Source organism: Amblyomma americanum, chromosome 7, assembly GCF_052857255.1.
Source record: "Amblyomma americanum isolate KBUSLIRL-KWMA chromosome 7, ASM5285725v1, whole genome shotgun sequence".
Lineage (NCBI taxonomy): Eukaryota > Metazoa > Arthropoda > Arachnida > Ixodida > Ixodidae > Amblyomma > Amblyomma americanum.
This window is the reverse complement of record NC_135503.1, coordinates 72,667,794-72,686,916: the sequence shown is the minus strand read 5'-3', so window position 1 is coordinate 72,686,916 and position 19,123 is coordinate 72,667,794.

Here is a 19,123-nt window from a genome sequence, read left to right as displayed (position 1 = left end):
CACGGCACTCAACAGCTCCGGGCGGCAGAGCGATAAGCATGTGAAGTGCACTATTACTGATATCCTTGGCTTAAACAATACCGAACGCAAGAACCCGTTTCGCGTGAAACAATATTTAAACGGGTTAAAAGATCGTCAAGTTACACACTTATTTACAGCTAGTCCTAGTCAATTAAACCTCATAAACTGGTACTTGAAGGAAGTTCGTCCGTCTTCATCATATTCAAGTAAGAAAAGTACTACCGGAGCGTCCACTGCTGGTGTTATGTTTAAGGCATCCCGTAACACCTCACCGTTTCTCTATTGTGGCACATGGGAGCAGCTACTGAAGAAAAAATCAAAGGTGGCTTAAATCAGGTCCATGTTTGCGAGTATCCCTGAGCGTAGCGGCTGGTTGCTCAGTCATGCCGCCTCTCAATCACTGTGCGGAGCTAGCGAGGCAGAGACTACTAAAGTGTCTTTTATTTTCACCGGCTCCTCTCGCGCAGTTTCGGAAAACATGAAAAAAAGTAAAAAACGCAGACATGATGCTGGAAACTGAGCGCAATTTTCCACTTCAAACCGGTAGACGAAGCAACGAAAGCTTTGAATGAAAGAGAAGTTCAATAAAAACTGCAAATTTACATGACGACTGCGAAAGACGCGCCGAAGAAACCGCCCGAGACTTTGGAGTCTCCTTATACTGAATATACAAATTCTTATATGCCATGTTCTTCGTCATTGCATTCTTCGTGCCAGTTCCAGAAATATGCATGCCGTGCGTTCTGACGCTTCTTTTCCTCGGTCGGCTGTGCTGCCGGAGTTGGCATCTCCGTCTTCGAAATTGTAAAAATTTTGCCGCAACCTCGTTTCACTGCATGCTGTCTGGAAATCGATCCAATCTGCTGCTATCCATGTGTTGAATAAGAGTAAAGAAAGAAAAATCCTTAGGAGGACGAATTCTCGGTAGACTGCTCCCTGCGTGAGCGGTGAAGCTGTCATTGTTGCGAGGCCTCGACAAATAATGCGGCGCTGAAACCAAAGACGTGCGCAGTATGAGGATCATGTCAAACAGGGATCCCGAAATGGAGTCAGCAAAGAAGCAAAATGAATTTGTTAGGCAGTCTTGCTGTGTGTGAGCTTTTTGGCGCATCGTACTAAAAGGCAGCGGTGATGACATATCCAAACGCCATTTTTGCGGCCCGACTTCGGCGATGAGTGCTTACTTCCAGCCAAATGTGACGCCCAACGCTAAGTTCACTCAGAGGATGAGTAAATTCTAGTTTCTAGGACGGCGCATGTATATACGTGCATGTATATACGTGCATGTATATGTATATGTATATACGTTTGGTGAACAGCGCCCTAGAAAAGACAGGATGTCGGCTTCGCATGCCTTAAAATTTAGCCAGATGAATGTTAGATCCAATGTACGGGGTTCGCGGTGCGTTTTAAATTATTAATTCTTGAAATAGTGAGCAGATTGCGTTAGAGAGCAGCCATATTTGTGATGTGCCCGCCTTAAGGGTCCTGTATTGCAGAAAAGCCGTCGCCGTCGTCGGCGTCGCTGGCCGAGAGTGAGAAGTCCACTAAAAATACCAAGTGAAGAAACCGAAACCTAGCTTGGCAGGTGGGTCACCTATATCATGCGATTTTCTGGCATCTTCCCAACTTGCCCGCTGGATTGTGACCAAACTGCTCACGATAGCAGGTTGTAGTTAAAATAACTATTTGTAGCGACACGTTACTCAGCAAGGTCAACTTTTGTCGCATAAGCCACACTGGTGGCAGGACCTGCCATTGCAAGGCAGTGGCACCACTACTATTCGCTGCACCACTACAAAATATTGCTATGAACACTCCCAGAGATCGACGAATGAGATATAGAGAACGGTCAATTCCGCATATAAGAGAATTATCCCACTAACTCCATTGCGTCACACTCTTAAGGCGGAGCTTAAGGGTCTCCCCCAATGTTACAGGCCAGCGAAAACGTTACCATGGTGGGTTGTCAATGGCGTCAAATGGAAAATTCCTAGAGAAGAAAACCTCAAGTGAAAGTAATATGTGACTGGACACTCCTCCAGACATAATATGACGGGGAATACATCTCGCCTTTATCGCGTTTTAACAGATAAATCACTTTCGTTCGAAAATTTCGCCTTTTTTTCTCAGATTCTTCATGGTGCGAAGAAGGAGCTTTATTTAATTAAGGCATCATTCAGATTTTGCTCCAGTTGGTTAGACAAGAAGCTTTCGCCTTATCTTCACAAAGCATAAAAGCCGCTTCCGGAAGGACTTTCGTATTGCTACGATACACACAAACGCGAAATGACACTTGCAGGGAAATGAGCGCTTTTCCTGCGAACTTCAATGCCGCACGCAGTTCAGAAACAGTAGAAAGGGAATATATCTAAGCAGTAAGACCTCAATGGCTTCTCTACTCTCGTCGCAACTGCTTAAACTAAATCATCTTTCCTTGTTCATCCCAGGAAATCGAATCACCTAGCTGCGTCGTTAGAACAAAGTATAGAAATAAATTAGCATAAAATTTGCTCGAGAAGTAACCTGATATTCTGAGACCAGAGGAAGCATAAAACTGAGTAGCAGTTGAGTAAATTAGCAAGAGTGGAGCGTTTGTATTTTGTTCTTATCCTTTTGCCACGTTATCAAGTTCGCCCTATATTCAAATTTTACGGAGAAAGCAGCTTATTTATGAAAGTTATAGCCCGGAGGGCGAGGCGGAATTATTATAGATGTCAAGACATTAATTTGGTAAACCGATATAGGAAAGCACTTTCTTAGTATTCGGTAGTTCTGAAGTGCGCCCGAAATTAACTAGAAGGCTGGATATCCTCTAATTAAAATTTACCGCTACCGGGAGGAGCGTTTCTCATTTGAATACAAAAACGGCCCTTGCGTCAGGCACGTGTTCTTAAAAGGAAGACCGAAATCCCCTGGTTAAAAATGAACTCAAATTTACTCTTTTATTCCAGGAATCCAGAGCGTGACTGGAGGCAACGTCGAACGGGGTGGGGGCCTGCGACCTGTACATACTACACGTACCACGATGAAATGAATATAGCGCGCTGCACCAGGATTATGACGTGCCTTCTCCGGTTTGGTGGAAACACAAAATATTTATTCCAGTAAACTAAACAGGAAAAAGGCAGCACGCACCAGTCAGCTGTTCTTCTTTACTTATTTTCCACATACGACCTGATGAGCTACAACTCAAGGCCGTGCGCATGGAAAGCGTAAAAGATTAATATGAGTATATCAGTGAGGTTTCACCTGGGAAAAGAGCAAAAATAACCTTGCCCTAACGAGAGCGGATCAACTGAACTTGCTACTGTAAGGAATATATAACGTACCCTCAGAAGAATGCAAGGGCCAAAAATATGATTTCGAGGGGAACTTTTTTCTCTGGTTAACTTTGATGTATGCATGTCACGTGTGCTCCAAAGTATATTGCATTGTTCTAAAAAACGTTTTCCTTAGGGCAGCTGCTTTGCACCTGTTCTTCAGGTAATATGTGTGCCCAAAACGACTTAGTATCATAGAACGAGTTCAAATAGTTTACCGCTCAGCCGCTGGGTAAATATTATGCAACATGCTAGGCATCGCAATGAAACCACCGTGAGAAAAAATCTCAGCCATCTACTACTGCATTTAACGTGCGTTCGCACATAAAAGAAAACTGAAATAGTTGCCTTAATGACACTAGTTCATGGAGAAAAGAGCTCTCTAAGCTGGAATCAAGAGATACAAAATTTATATGTTAGTGCGCAACCACGAAGAGCTCAAATGATAATTATTTCGCCTGCTCGAGGAATTAAAAATATAACGTGGCTGTGCGAAAGACGTAATATTCTACACAACGGATTCCACCTCCTCAATCCTGTATTTTTAACAGCGTGGGATTAGTAATAGACGCATCGATTCCTAAACTAGTTTTGGACAATCCGAAACATCGTGAGCGAGAAAAAAAAACACGAACCCCTCACACGCGTTCTAAACCAATTTCCGCTGCATTCGCGCGCCATCTGATAAACTTCTGGTGTTAGGACTGGCGTATACCTCCGGTCTCTACACCAGCAGTGCTACGTCTGATGGCGCGCGCAAGCAGTTCCGCATTGTACGGAACGCATGTGGTGGGGTCTCTCCTGCTCACGATAGTGTGCACCTCTTAATGCAGCGTTGCAACAAACATATCGCTCCCTGCGTAGTGTGCTTAAAATTTGGTGCATTTACTTATCCAGTTAGAGCTGGGTTTTACTGAACGTGAAAGTGCAACATAGCTATCTCAGTGCACACGATAGCCGAGCAAGGGAGTGTCAGCCATGCGAGTTGGTTAAATGGGGTTAGTTAAATACTGGCCGTACCTGAGCGCCTTCTCCTGCCTAAGAAGCCTGGAGATCCGCTCCCTGCGGCAGAAAAGAGAAAGATAAACATTGCTGTGTCTATACTCCTTTACTGATATCCCGCAACGAAAGTTTGATGAGAGGCGAATATAATAGAAAAAAATTGTAGCCAGAGGAAGGATAAATGTATCGCATGTTTTTCACGTCGTTCATTCAAGTTATTCGGTTCCCCGATAACTGAGCGCAGGACACGGATTAAGTTTCAAGGAGAAACCAGGCACACGGGCGGAGAAAAACAGACGAGCGGTCGTAAATTCCCGACTGCTGGAGCGAGCGTAGCGGGCACTCAAAGCTCGGATGCACCGGAGACCCTCACGACCGGGAAAGCAGAGGGCTATTTTGTCGCAAGCTGGTACTTAATTACGGGGCCAGCAATTGCTTCCGGCAGTATGGGCTTGTAACTGAAGCGCATGCGTGTGTACTGTTCATTGAATGCCGAAAGCGATGTTATAGGGTCCATCGTTTTGGGTTTTTTCTTTGTACCCCCTAGGGGGAAAAAATCTGGCTTTGCACCAGTTATAAACATCTCGATAACTTTTTTTGTAAAATCATTTCTATTTTCATGCTATTTCTAGTAATTTTGCGCGTTATAAATGGAAGAACTGGCCTAATTCTCTCTTCGGAATCCATTGAGTTCAAATGCAGTGGTAAGTACGTCATGTATGCTGCAAAGCAAATACATAAGAGAGATCGCTATTTCTGATCGATGATTTAGCTCCAATAATTATTTTGTGTCTTTTGTAATCATCATTCTTTTCCAGGTGGCAGATATAGGTAGATAGAGGGAAAGTGGACTAATCGCCTAAAAATTTACAACCTATAAACCGAGCCTGTCTTCCCTTATTTTTTAGTACGATCAGAGAGGGGAAGCTCTTTGCTATCTGAAAACCCTTAACTGTGTATCTTGATCCCTCATATTTTTTCTTCGGTGGGGGAGGGGGTGTTTGAGACATTATATTTCGCACTTTAATGCACGGAGAGAGAAGGAAAGAGATGGGAATAAACGGGATCAAGATTTCAATTATTATGAATTTTTCGCTTAGAAAAACAAGGCCTCACTTCTGATCTAGGTCATGGTTTTTCCTTCTATACTATGTAACAGCATCTCATTGCAGCTGGAGTACCCCAGCCCAGGCTGTTAAAGTTATCTGCATCTGTTAGCTCATCCTAATAAATCGCACCTCAGCATTACCTTTCGTGCAAAGTTACTTGCAGAGGATCAGGTCCTATCCTAGTGATCTTCTGGTACTAATCTCGCTTCAGCTTCAAAGGCAAAACTCTACGACAAGTAAGATAGAGATAAAATGTTTATGCACTGCTCCTAAGGTCTTGAGAGTCTTCATGGGTGAAGTCCCTAGTCTAGGACTCCACCCGGGAGCGCGCCTGTGATCCGTACCTTGTGCCGTGCGCTCGTGTCCCCTGCCATAAAGGCGACATTTCCTACAATACCGGTCGTCTTCTATGATAGATGTAAGGAACCACACTTTTTTAGCGAGTAAGCCACGCAGCTGTTTCCATCTAGCTGATGCATCCTTGAAGGGGGAAACACTGGGTCTTGAGAATTTGTTGGTGCCAGGAAAGGAACTAAGCATGAGCGAGGCTCTGTTAAAGCCATGGGTGGACAAATAGCGCTCCCCGGAGTGAAGCGAAAGTGCCCGTAAAGGTGAAGAACGAGCGAAAGGACACGAGCAAGATACTAAAGAGTACGAGCTAAAGGCTAAAGAACATGAGATGGAGCGCGAAATACTTCAAGGCAAGGAGCGGCTGATCGACTTGATGCTACCATTGTTATTCTCTAGACATCAGGCGCAGTTTTTTGCGGGCACGAATTCAGGCGGTAATGAGTCACGTGGTGTATCAGGGACTAAGTGCAGCTCGCACAAGCTGCTGCCATCGTATTGCACCATTCGTTACTAAATATACTCAACATACTCGCTCAGGTGTTCAATAGCACATGTGAAGACATGATTGATAAAAAACTACACAAGCAGTGTAGTCGGAAACTGTTTTCACATGAAAAATAAGATATAATGCAGCACAAATAAATGCTCTTTGTTGAGATTGCACAAGTCGGCTAAACTGAAGGGGGCTGTTTTAAACAGCCACCCCATCCCTCTTTCTACCATCGTGTCTATGAGTACTGCTACGGCCCTAGTACGGCGGTAAGTTGTTTTGAGAGTCGCAAGGATGCCTCAGATGCTCCTTTCACAAATGCACTGCACAAAAAATACCAGCCTAAAACTCGATTTATTATTTCTCAGCTCAAAGACAAACAACGCCTAGCATAAAGTTTTCTTCCGTGGTCCTCGGAAAAAAGTAATCTATATTTGTGTCCGCTGCACTTGTCAACTGAATATAATTGATGTATACGAAACGTACTCATGTCTGCATCTTGAAGGTGCAATGTAAGTGACCGGTTAAGGCACGGTCTTCTAATACTTCTAAAGTATACAACATTTAACCATGTTTTTTTTTTTCAATAGTGGATGCCCCAGTATAGTCTAGATAGAACGCAAATATGAGCTGAACCCGAACCTGTAAGCTTGCGAGTGTGCCAGATCTCATCAGAACTCGTTTCCGCCCCGTCATAACGAAGGTGACAGCGGGATTTCGGAAGACATATAGGCTTCCTTCCATGGTAAAATCTTTGAGCAGTAGCTTTAATGGACTCCCTAAAAGCGCCGAACATTTTGAAAGATCGCTGTTTCTTTTTTTTATTGCGACAGCGTGCCCACTGCCTTAAAGTATAAGGACTCATTAGTCTTTGTCACTGTTTAGTGTACTTTGCGATCTGATTAACTATGAATGATTAGTAAATCTTTGTGTGATTTGTTATCACGACCTGGTTTTGGTGTGTGCAGTTGGCCTACGAGTGCGTATGTGTGCATGTATGCGTTGGAAATTCAGTGACACCATCAACTATCTTTCGTCTTTGTTTATTGTTTATCACAAATAAATATGATCCACAAATAACGCTAAGCGTCTTTGGTGTCCTTTGTACGGTGTCTACTTTGTGCACGGAGTCTTCGTTCAAGTGAGAGTGCTTAGCCATTTCTATAAAGTTTTAACTGTGCGAAGTGAGTACCTACAGCGAGGAAAGATAGCACATCTAAACAAAGACAAAAATATCTAAGTAAAAGCGTAAATCTGATAAGAATTTAGCCTGCCTTGGCGAATGGCGCCTCCAATGTGTCGAGTGAATCGCAGAATACTGGGCATCTGAACCGAGCGAACGACATCGGCGGCCACTTCTCGGGGCCGTCGGCGCAATTCTCTAAGCTACGCTGGTGCCAAGAACTTTCGGCTGTTTATTGTCCTTGCGCAGGAGACGACAATAACGGCCACGTAAAACCGTTAGTCCCCAGCACAAGAATTGATGGTGCGAGGCACCCTGTCGTCTAATAGAGCATCTCGGTGATGCGGCCGGTGCTGGCACACTTTTGACAGCAGTGCTATTGGGCACTTTATCCGCGAGGGACTATTAGGGGCCAGTATTCAGTCCGCTGCAGGCAGTACTAGTAATGCAAAGTCGAATAAAGAGCAAGAACTGATGAGTGAGGTGTGTGTGGCGAAGAGGGGGCGTTAAGAGGCAGAGAGGAGACGAGCGATAATCATGAAAGATGAACATGCATATAGAAATGGATACGCATACACTTGATTCCACGGGAACTGCCTATATATTTCAAACTTTTCATTTCGAAATTATTTTATATACTATGTACACATTAATCAGTAGACCAACAGTGAATTTCGTTTTTTTTTTTTGAAAATGCTAATATTTGAGGAGAAAAAAGTTAAAAATGACGTCGTGGCAGACGCAGCGTTCGTAAGCAGAGCTCAATTCCGCAGATTTGCTATGACATAAAAATTCAGATATGAAAGCTATGGTAGATAGATTTATCGCCCTAAATTTACAGGAGAGGTTGAACATGTCAGGCTTATTTGCGAAATTCTGAGGAAGTTGTCTCTTACTGGAAAAAATGTCGACAACGACACGGCTCAAACGAGGCAATTGTCAAGAATATTTTCTCCGCAACGATGAAGCACATCTTCAAATTTCCACAATCGATAAGTATCGAGCTGCTAAAAGAGTGTACCGGCTTTTTTTATATAATATAGGAAAGTTCAAGATGTAATGCCCTAAATCTGGGAATTTTGCAGATAGCAGTCTTTTTCAAAAGTGAAAGGAAGAAAACCCCCTTCTCCAATTTTTCTTAAAACTTCTTAAGGAAGTCTATATAAGGAGGCGAAAAGAATGCAAAGAAAATGTTGCATTATTTTGTTTCCAAGAATGTTATCAAAGCTCAAACTTGTTGCTTTTTGAGCAACAGTAGGAGTGCCTAATCGAAGGGGTGGAGCAGCAAACACGCCCTCCGCTGCTCTAAATTTTCCCCAAATCACAAGACTGAGGCATTTTGCATCAAGGGTGAGGATGCGTAATTACTTTTCGTGGACAGACACTGATATGTTACGTAAACAGGATTATGTGGCGCCGCTATCCCCGAATTCTGGTAGAAACTGGGAGTGCGACCCATCTTAATGCGAGCAAACAAAAGGTCTGTATACAATTTTTTGACTGCACAGTGCATATATAAGGTTGTCTTTCATTAAAAAAAAGCTGACTACATCATTGAAAGGACCGTGCAAGTATACAACATCATTTCAAAGCCAATGTTTTTTAAACATCACAATATGTGCTTGCCAGAGACATTTCGCAAATCCACATTATGTACTATAGGCTCTTGTCGTCTTTTATTAATGAAGGATAATCTCATTTATTCATTATGGGGTTTCTTTGATAGGAAAAAAATTAAGAATATTGTACATAAGTTGAGGGAAGGCATTCTCCAGCATAGATATAACCAATCCAGCATATACCAACTGAAGCAATCAAAGTAAACTAACAGCGGCTAAAAAAAGAAACCAAAATGTATTATTAGATCAAACGCGAATTAGAAAAGAAAATTAGTCATGGTAAGCCTGTAGTGGAACGACAAAGCGAGGGCTTGGGGATACACACGGCTTCATAGATGCACTGTGAAGTAAAAAAATTGCATAAAAACTTTTCTTTACGTGCATTCCTATTGGCCGCACTACTATTTGTTACCCGCACTATGTGATATCGGCGCTACCAAATCCTCCTTACATCACTGATCGGTGTCTGTCCACAAAAAGTAGTTAGGTATACTTTGTCTTTATGGGGAAGGTCTCAGTCTTGGGGTCGGGCCAAATTTAGAGCAGCGGAGGGAATGTTTGCTGCTTCCGTCCCTTGATTTAGCGCTTCTGCCGATGTTCAAGAAGCTACAAATTTGAGCTTGGATAACATTGTTGTAAACAAAGTAATGCAACATGTTCTTTCGTATTCTTTTTTGTCGGCACCTAGAGGCTTGTTTCAAGGAGTTTTTATAAAAATTGGCGATGGGGTTTTTCTCCTTTGAGTTTTCAAAAACACAACTATAATAAAAAATGCCAGATTTATGGGAATACTTCTCGTAGTTCTCTATAATTTATAACAATGCAAGCAGGTGCACTTTTTTAGCACCACAATGCTCATCTACTGTAGAAGTTTGAAAAAGATGTGTTTATATTTACGGTGAAATACTTCTTGAAAATAGCCTCTTTTTCTGACTTGTGTCGTTTTTATTTTTTTTCTAGTAAGCGACTTCTTACGATGTTGAAAATAAGCTTGGCATATTCTTTTTTACCTGTACTTTTAGGATGCAAATTATAATTATTCATGGCTTTCGTATTTTGATTCATACGTAAGTGCAAACTCGCTTAATTGAGCTCGGCGTGAAAACGCTGCCTCTTCTATTGCGTCGTTTGCAATTTTTTCTCGTGAATTATTAGCATTTTCATGAATTAATGTTCACTGCTCGTTTGTTGAATAATGTGGGCACAATATACAAAATACTCAAAAATCTGTAAAATTCCAATATTTCGAAGTTTGATCTCTGGTGGAATTACCCATACACGATATCATGCTCAGCCGTCCGCGACCGCGATTCAGGGAGGCCTTATCACACGCAGCCGAACAAAAGCCCGCTTACTATGGTCAGGAGGAAAGAAAACGCTGATTAAGGCTGCAAATCGCTGCCGATACGCTGGCTCGACGATACGCCACGACGTCTGCTCGGCGAGCTCGCTCCTTTCGCGTTTGCCTTTTGTGTCATCCTATTTGGAAAGCTTTTCTTTATTTTTATAATTGATCCTCTCTGTCAGAGCTCCGTGAGCGATTGCAGTTTAAGTGCGCCTGCATCTGGCATGCTCTGCATAGAGCTGTCGTCCAGTAACGACCGTGCGCGAAAAGAAAAGGAAGTGGTCGCTAAATTAGGGCTTCTTTCTCCAATTCTATTGCTATTTTTCTTGTACAGCTTGTTCCGACTCAAATATAGGTCAAGCAGATGGAGCAGCAGCAAATATAATTTGAACTTTTCTGGCAAAAAAAACACACAGCCGTGAAGCAAGTCAGTATTTATTTTGGGCGCATTGGTAGAGCAACCACTGCACTGCAGGCAGACGGGTACTCGATTCAAAATCCGGCAGAACGGTAAGAACGACTCAAATCTAGTTTCAAAGGACATGTCAACTAGTAACAAAAAACATTACAAAGGCTAGGGGCGAAAAGGGGCGGCTGACAAGTCCCGCAGTGTGGGAGAGTAAGTGCCAGTGCCCTTAAGATTTTAACGCGAGGCCATTACGGGAGTGACGGTCAGGTTTTAATATGCTTACTGCGTGGAAAGAAATGTCTTCAGGCGACCGTACTGTTTTGAACCCTTCGCGCACGAAATGGAAATTTCTAAAGGTTAGAAAACTGAAGACAATATTGCCAAGTGTAACACTGGATGACCACCACTGCAATATGACCGGTAAGTGGCACTTTCCACATGTCTCTAACTTTCCTAATCAGGCTTGAGACAATCTTCAGTATTTTTTATGATTACACAGCCTACGCATTGTATCAATCTGGAAAGAAGTGATCAAACGTTTACATACCTTTTCGCCGAATTTCCACTCTTGGTGTCACGCTTACGTAGCTGCAACATTAAAGGGCTTGGAGCGCCTTTTACTGCACTCTCAATTGCCTTGAAGTAACAACTACAGCACACCTAGTGGAATGCCTACTGCCATGCTATTAAGGTGTTTTTTTTTTTTACAGTACGGATATGTCTGATTCTCCGTTAGCATAAATCGCTTCGTTTTATTCAAAATAAAAACTACGCGCCAATGCTCTTACCGAAATTAAAGGTAATGCTTTTTCAGAAGAAATTATAGAAAGCGTAATTCCGATAAGGTAAGCGTCTAATCATTAAAGGAATAAATCGAGCGCAGAGAAAAGCCTGCCTACAATTATTTCTGTGGTGGATAAGAAAAATTCTCGCATATACCGTAGTAAAGCAACTGAGGTGGAAAGTTCAGCGGAACTACACTCTTTTTGTGCTGGCTGATGCGTCTTCAAATACTTGAAACTAAATAAAGACGACCACCACGGTGGACACCGGGATGTCATGCTTGGTGGCGAAGCCCATTTACTTATTTCAAACACCGCCATGAACCTGGAAATATCCCAGCAAAAATAACTCCCCGCTTTAACCGCTAAAGCCACATGGCAACGGTTGCGTCGGTGTTTTCCACTGGCATTTAGCACTGCACTTGAAAGAAAGAAATCGAAAAGGCCAAGAGAAGAGATTGTTTCATCCAGGAGCCTTCACTCATTATTGCGTTCTGCCAGCAAAGCGTTAAATGAACAAGTGCACAAACCAAAAAAAGTTACACAACTCTGCTCAGGAAACGCGCTGACCGGGCGACTTTTCCGGCTTAATAGAGTAAAAAAAAAGACATGCGGCCATCAATCTCCAAACAAACAAGAGGGAAGAGGGATAGGGCGGAGTTCCGCGAGGAATAAATTGAGACATTTATTCTTTTTAGCGCTCACTTTTTTTAAGATTCATGGGGTCAAAAGGTAAACAAAGGTGTGTGGTTATTCAACGGAACGAATTGTCGCCGGCGTAGAGTCAACTCTTCCATCTGATAAGGTAGAATTGCGAGTTGTACTCCATCAAGCAGAGGGAGAGCAGATTGCCGAGAGCAGGCATCACCATATCTGTGCACGTGTGTTTGGTGGTCGCGCGTATTGGGCTAACCCTGGAGGCAATCTGACAAAAGCAGAAAAACACGGGTCAAGTTTCTAAACCCATGGGAGCTTCGACCATATTGGAAAGCGGGAAAACCTGGTGTTTCATGGGTGCTTGCGATAAGCATCCAAATCAACCCTTTTCGCACTATTTCAGTGTTTCAATGTTATATTTTCTTTGGGCGTTTGAGCACCTAGTTCTTGACCGCTAAGCCTCTACCGGGTTGGTGGTAGTGCACAGAGTGCTACGTGCAGTAGATCTCGTGCCGAAGTGCGACTCTGGCGACAACGCCAGTAGCATGCGTTCAGCTCCGCCTTAGCTACGTGCGAGCCAGTGAGTTTCCCGTGGAAAAAAAATGCAGGCTCCCTCGCATGAAATGAGAAAGGAATAATGTTTTAGAAACTGCACCTCGTGGTCTTGAGGCGGTGGCAAAGGCATTTGCTTCACTGGCAAAAATTTCCCGGTTATTTTGTCTCTCATTTGATTTTCTGCTATTTTTATTTTTTTTTTCATGTCAGTCGATCACTGACGTTCTCTTAATCGTTTTTTTTTCACATTTTGCAGAGTGCGTTGCAGCGGTCTTTTTATCTTTGTGTTTGTCATAAACAGCTAGCCAACAATGATAATGACGCCTTACCATCCTTAATGTTGTGGTATTTCTAGGCCCCAGTTATTCATATTCCTCAATTACCGATGCATACGATGTGATAGAACTGACTTTCGGCTTTAGCCTTTTTCACTTTCGTAGTCTCAGATCTTTTGTCTTTCAGATGGCACCTATGTCTTAAAAATTTGCAAAAAAATGTGCCTAATCTCTCCGGTGGTTGTACCGGCAGGCACGGAGAGCCTGCACGAGATAAGGGTGCACCAAGTTGCTTAGGCATTCTGAATTCGACGCCCACAACCCGACAGAGCGCACTGTCTTGATCAGTATAGGCTTTTCACTGATGGAGCCTGCAATGCCAACATTTATGACAAGCGAATGATTCATAGGGTGCTTCATAGGGTGATTCATAGGGATTCATAGAAGAAAACTAAAGTACATATAAGCACAGCCGCAGGACTTACCCTGTATGAGAAATTTTGGAATGTGTGCAAAAATACGATAAGATATTTTCTAAATCTGTAGTGAAGACAGATTGTTCTGTTGTTTTGAAGTATTTTTGTGTAGTACTGTATTTAAATCTGTAGCACATTTCTGCAGTTTGCAGTTCTGATCTACGTTTCCGAACAAACCTTACTGCACAACATTCTGTGCTTACTGCAAGTTTTGGTATAAAAATTACACAGATTCTGTTGTGATGACCAACTTTTCTCTTGTGTCTTTGGACTAGGTACATACAGTTCATCTGGCAAAGTAGGTGTAGTAGAAACCATGTGCTAGGACAGTCAAGACCTGAATGAGGAATTCCTTCTTGGAAACGACTAGACCATCGCAAGGGCACTTAAACATCAAGTTATATTTTTCATGTCAGCGGAAAACCGACAGTAAAGTCTGCATCTAGAACATGAAAACTCAAAAAAGCGCAAAAGAATGTTGCGTATGGTGTAAATGCGACGTATCCACTTTGCAGCAGAAGACACTGTATCTACCAGCATAGCGCTAAAGCAACGAACCTTAATAGATTGAAACCCTTTAGAACAAGCTCGTATGCACTAAAGACAAGTGTTTAGAAGGCACCCAGCATGAAATAGATCTTCAAGAAGATTAGTCGAGAAATAAAGAGAGAGCCATGCGATGCGTTCAAAGACGTTTAGGAGAGGTGGGCTACTGGCAAAAAATTTATACGAGGGAACAATGGGAAGCCTTAATGGTAAGCACTATAGGCAGGAACCGTTATCTAGAACAAATTGGCAATCTCCAGCAATATAAGGAAACCATCTTGCTTCCTGAGCGGTATGTTGCCACTCCGCATAAAAACTTTCATCAGGAAGGAAGAAAAGGATGAATGTTTACAGGAAGGTGCATGTATAGAATACTGCGTGTGAATTGGGCAAGTAGTATCTCAATCAAACGGGCCATACATTCGCTTCCTTTATACATAACTCTACTTTGTGTGTGTGATCAAATCTTTTCTGCCTAATTGTTCGAGGCATTTCGTTAAATGACAGCTGCCGAGAGCAAAGATATCATCTATCGAATTTCCTTTTTTTGCCGCGACCTAGTAGGTCGCAGCACAAAGAATGTCTGATTGCATAACGTTCATGGACTTTCTCCTGCATTTCATGTGAAAATGTATTTTTTTTTTGTTGAAGGGGAAAACTTCGTGTGGCGTCTGCATTGCACCTTACATTGGTTGCCGTGAAAGAGATTACAGAGAGAGTGTTCTAGAAAAAAAATCATTGGCTGCATTCTACATAACATTCTCATGCCCTATTACACACTCTTGGAAGGTATCTGTCAGGACGAAAAACAGGCGAGGGCAAAAACTCGAGTCCCTACTCAGTACTTTAGCCTCTTTTGCAGATATGATATATATTTGTTCTGAACTAATAAACGTTTGTGTTGCAATCCGTTTTGCGAAGTTTTAGCAGTTGGAAATCGTAAACCGCAGTCGTACGCTTGATTTATATTTGTTTCTGTCGGTGCCTCTGCTTGCACAGTCTGAGAAAAAGGCACACTAGGATGTCTTTTCTCTATGTTCCAGATACGTCAGCCTGCAGTGCAAGACAAAACACGGTTTACTAAACCGCTCCCCTTTTTCCTATTCTCCAAATTTATAGGAAGGCACTTCTGGAAAGTGAAGGAGGCAAGGCGTCATTTAAGGAAGAAGACTAGTCAAATAATCGATTTAAAGTAATGTAATTCATTGATTTACTATATTTGTGGTGTTTAATGCTCAAGGCAGGGGTTTATTTCGCCACGGTCCATAATTATATTAAGAGAAAAAAATTTATAGAATGTTTTGCTTGCCTCGTTGAGACATCTTTCTTGCGAGACGCAGCCCAATTAAATCAAAATTTTGACCTTGCTTTCTCGCCCTTCTCTCTCTTTACAGCTTATTTTCAGACCTCTTGTTATGAAGAAGACAATGGCCGCCGCTGGTGACGACAAACATGCGTCAGAGGCTACAACCAAAATTTCTGCGCTTCTTACAGCAATGCACAAGTAACAACTATACACAAAAGAGTCCTTACGACTGTGGTTTATTCTGGTACTCCTCTTGGCCTTTCCATTTATTTTCACATCCTAGTGGCGCAGAACGGAGCGGTCGATTATCGGAATTCGATCCCTTCACACGACTGGCGAGGACGTTAAGCGCCACGCGAAAAAGGTCCTGAATTTTCGGCCGCATTGGTTTTAAATGGCTTTCTAAGTTTTGTTCGTTTGTTATAGTAGTTTACATATATTTTTTTCTTCTCTTGCCGGCGCGAGGCGCATCGGAAGGCATGAGGATTTTTCTTGGACCAGTGTTGACGCATGGGAAAGCATCGAATAACGATCTTTCTGCAAATACAAATGCCTACGTTTATTTTTGAGCACCTCTTTAAAATGTTTTTCACAACTTTGGTAAGCGGACATAAAAATGGGGCACGAAAAGAAACTGCTTAACGAAGATCTCTGTTCTGGGAGTCTTGATAGTATATTTGCAATAGAGGGTTCTCACTCTGCTTCCGCACTCACCCTTCGATGACGTTGACTTACTTTGATTTCATTTGATTTTGTTATCATAAAGGCCACAAAAAAAGGGTGCCACATCAAGGGTGGCAAAAATAAGGAAACACAGTCACAGCACTTTCAACGCAAAAAAAAATCAATAGAAAGCATGCGTACTGTCCTAGAACAGATGTGAGCACCAAAAAAGACAGATAGATCGGAAAAAAGGACGTGTCATTAAATAGACTGCGAGCCTTCTAATAGAAAACGTGGCCACAAGAGACATATAGCCAGCCAGCCAGTGTGGGTTTCTCAACGTGATCATATAAGGTCTTGTGACTAAGGCTTGCTTGCAGAGTGCGCACACAGGGTAATTATAGTGGTAGTATTTCTGGTGCCACTGCCAATCATTAGCCGAGAGGCAGTGCCGAAGATTTCGAATTTTTAACCATTTTTTATCTTTTTCACTGTCTCCTCATTGGTTAACAAACTCCACAACGCAGAAGAAATATATGTCGTGCAACTTAATTTTCATAAAATAACAGGCGGGTGTCATTTAAAGCTAGCGTCGGCGCTAAAACTGCCCGTGTCTTCCCTTGTATTGTGAACTGACGAAGCTTTATCAAAAGTGCCGCATTTACTCGATTCCAACGCCCACTCTTTTGTTATGATAAAAAAGGTGTAAGGTATTCGAATGTAACGCACCTCATATTTTCATGCTTTCCGCAAAAAAGCAACAGCCGCGACGAACACGCAGTTTCGGCGCTTTGAAAAAACCCAACAAGGATGAATTTCAAAGGGCTGAGGCGCCAATCACCGTCCTAAGCGATGCCCAGTTGTGTTCGGTTGGCTGGCTGATGCGCGCCCGATACTGCCGTCTCCGAAGTTTGGGGGGAAGCTCAGGAATGCGAAGCCAAAACTGAGCGCCGGCGAACTGCGCCGGGTTTTCCAATTGTTCGGATTTCTTAATCAACGAAGTTCGAATAAACGAGTTGCTTTTGTATGGGAGCTTAAAAAATATCAAGCGCCATTTTCAGGTGACGATGAAAATATGGGATTGCTCGTTATAACGTGCTGATTATAACGTGCATGCAAATCTTAGACGAGATTATCTCTGCAAAGGGTGCTCGTGACAAATGAGTAAATACAGTGTACTTCGCTCTAAGTAGCGCAAACATTCCTTGCCCAGCCTTGTCATGCGCCAACTCCCCCCTTTATTTCAGGTAAATGTGGTGAATAGCGTGCAAGGACGCGGACACGAAAAATGCAGAAAACGGATAAGCGTCGAAGTGGGCCCTCATAACTAAGCCTTACTCGTGTGAAAACAAATATTTGCAGCGTACTAGGTGAAAAAGCCAAATGCTCTTTGGTGAGAAATTCCATAGCATACTCTTACCTAAAAAAATGCAGTCTGCGCTTACTGCATATCAACTTTACAAATACACGTTTGTTTTCTATTTCGGAGATGCTCGGTTTGTTTATTTAAGATTGAGTTATTGTTATTATTGTTCTTGCCTCTGCTATCTTCAGCGCTACTTGATCATGGTGGTGGAACAAATTTTTGGTGTAGGGAAGCAGCCGTTCGGCCTGGTGAGCTTCGCTGTAGTTCTTGTTTTATTTTACTGCTCTTTTCTCGCCATCCTGACAGTGTACCACGTACGTCAACGCTTCGCCTTTTGAATGCTTGATGTCGTCAGCAACACTAAAAAGATGAGCATGCTAGTAGCAGATCTCATTCAAGAACCCTGATATGATTTTGATGGTCATAATCAATTGGAACAAATCTGTGTACAATTGTCTTTGTGAGCATTGAAGTCAAAGGTTAAAGCTCTGCGTGCACTCCTGTTTGACCAACACTTTAAAAATTGCTGCTCCCAACTGGCAGTCGCGAGCATTGTCATTAGGTTCTCTTTCTTTTTTTCTATGGCGCCTCAGCGTGCATAATTTGGGAAGCGAGAAGAGGAGCATCATTTTTATTCGGCGACATCGCCGGTGTTGTTAAAGCCAGCTAAAACATTTTTGCGGTGCAGCCACGAGTGATGGAATACCCATGTCCCGCGCACTTTTCATAATCACAGTAAAGCATTTCAGTAACATAAACTTCAAACAATAAAACAGAAATGGTAAAACATGAGTCTAATATCCGTAAAGTGTACTGCTGAATCTGGACATTGTGAATTGGTACAAAAGAACATTAGTATTTTGCAGCTTGATCTTTCATTCATTGTACCGCATATGCCGCATTCTGGCGATAGCACAGCGAATTATTGATGTATAACAAAGACACTACTACGAAGTCTGGTATCTCTAGGCCCTGCTGTCTTTAGGGGCTGCTGTCTGCGAGTATACGTTTCCGATAGGCACGTTCGCACACTAAGCAGAGCTAATAGAAGGACACTGCGTAGAATGTCTGCAAAGACTGCCAAGCAAAGTTCTGTTAAACGAGAAAGTTCAAGGATGGTAGCCGATAAAGGAGCACCTCTAGTTAAGGCAAAGCGCACGAGATGGAAATAGTTGACATCTCTATCAGGCGTTACTGACGGCTGGGAGATAAATCCAGTATTGATAAAAGCGCTCAGTTACCTTCAATATCATTCCCCTAACACAAAAAAAAATAATTTATTTGGTGCAGTTCTGCTGTTCTCTGGAAGTTTTTTGTCAGGAGGCATTAAAGTTCTTTTCATATAAACATGTGAAAGCTCCGGTTACTGAACGCCTTCGTGAACATTGGCATAATGCCAATAGCCCTTGCCCTAGCATTTTTTTTAACAAGTGGAACCAATATTTATTTCATTACTTACAAGTTCCTACCATACGAAGAAACTAACCTACAAAATCGCAAGGCTAGCGGCATGCTGCCTACTGGAGTTCGTAATTATCATAGTGCTTGTTCATTAAAGAAACCCATGCAGCTGTGTTCCAAAATCCACTTTGCGTTCTTTCGTTCCGTGTGCAGATTTTGGGCCAAATTCTTGTGAGGCCGTGCA